General features: G+C 34.5%; 1 protein-coding gene across 1 annotated transcript in view; it reads left to right on the top strand.

Annotated features, from left to right (window-relative positions):
* The window catches only part of GRIN2B (glutamate receptor, ionotropic, N-methyl D-aspartate 2B), a 448,376-nt gene that overhangs the window by 428,599 nt on the left and 18,240 nt on the right, over positions 1 to 1,537 (top strand). The gene's annotated exons all lie outside the window — the stretch shown is intronic.

Here is a 1,537-nt window from a genome sequence, read left to right as displayed (position 1 = left end):
CATTTTTTGAATGGGGCATCTTTTCCCCAATGTATATTGTCTGCTTTGACAAAGATTAGTTGACTGTGTGTGTATGCTTTTATATCTGGGTTCTCTGTTCTGTCTCATTGTTCTGTGTCTCTATTTTTGTGCCAATAACATGCTGTTTTGGTTACTATAGCCTTGGAGCATAGTTTGAAGTCTGCTAATGTGATGCCTCCAGCTTTGTTCTTTTTGCTTAAGATTGCTTTGGCTATTTAGGCTCTTTTCTGGTTCCTAACAAAGTGTAGAGTTATTTTTTCTAGATCCATGAAATATGATGTTGGTATTTTGGTGGGGATTGCATTGAATCTGTAAATCACTTTGGGTATTATGGACATTTTAACAATGTTGATTCTACCAATCTGTAAGCATTATCTGTTTTTCCATTTGTTTGTGTCATCTGCAATTTCTTTCCTTAGTATTTTACAGTCTCTTTGTAGAGATCTTTCACCTCCTTGGTTTAGTATATTCTAGGCATTTTATTTTCTTTGTAGCTATTGTGAATATCTTTGATTTGACTCTGAGCTTGACTGTCATTGGTGTGTAGAAATGCTGCTGATTTGTGTACATTGATTCTGTAACCTGAGACTTTGCTGAATTTATTTATCAAGTCCAGCAGTCTCTTGGTGGAGTCTTTGGGTCTTTTTAAATATAAGGTCATATCATCAGCAATAAGCAATAGTTTGACCTTCTTTTTCCTGATTTGGATCCCCTTTATTTCTCTTTCTCTTGCCTGATTGTCCTGGCTAGGACTTCTTGTACTATGTTGAATAGAAGTGGTGACAATGGGTACCATTGTCTTATTCTAGTTCTTACTGGGAATACTTTCAACTCTTTCCCATTCAATATGGTGCTGGCTATGGGTTTGTCATATATGGCTTTTATAATCTTGAGATATATTCTTTCTATGCCTAGTTTGTTGAGGGTTTTTGTCATGAAAGGGTGCTGAATTTTGTCAAATGTTTTTTTCTGCATCTATTGAGATGATCATATGGTCTTTGTTTTTGCTTCTGTTTATGCAGTGAATCACATTTATTGATTTACATATGTTGAACCATCTGTGCATCCCTGGGATGAAACCTACTTGGTCATGGTGGATTATTTTTTTTCATGTCCTATTGAATTCGGTTTCCTTTTATTTTATGGTGGATTTTTGCATCTATATTTATAAGGGATATTGATCTATAGCTTTCTTTTATTGTTATGTCCTCTCCTGGCTTTGGTATCAAGGTTTATTGGCCATTCGTCTATCTTCTTTTGAAAAGCTTCTTTTCATGTCTTTTGCCTAATTTTAATGTTTGTTTTTTTCTTGCTGATTTGCCTAATTTCCTTATATATTCTGGTTATTAGCCCTTTGTCAGTTGTATAGCTTGCAAATATTTTCTCCCGTTCTATAGATTGTCTATTTGCTCTGTTGATTATTTCCTTAGCTTTGCAGAAACTTTTTAATGTAATCCAGTCCCATTTATTTGTTTGTTGTTGCTGTGATTGCCATTAGGGTCTTCTTCATAAATTC

Source organism: Propithecus coquereli, unplaced genomic scaffold (genome assembly GCF_000956105.1).
Source record: "Propithecus coquereli isolate 6110/MARCELLA unplaced genomic scaffold, Pcoq_1.0 Scaffold381, whole genome shotgun sequence".
Classification (NCBI taxonomy): Eukaryota; Metazoa; Chordata; class Mammalia; order Primates; family Indriidae; genus Propithecus; species Propithecus coquereli.
The sequence above is the reverse complement of the archived record's forward strand: the minus strand, read 5'-3'. Positions and strand labels throughout refer to the sequence as shown.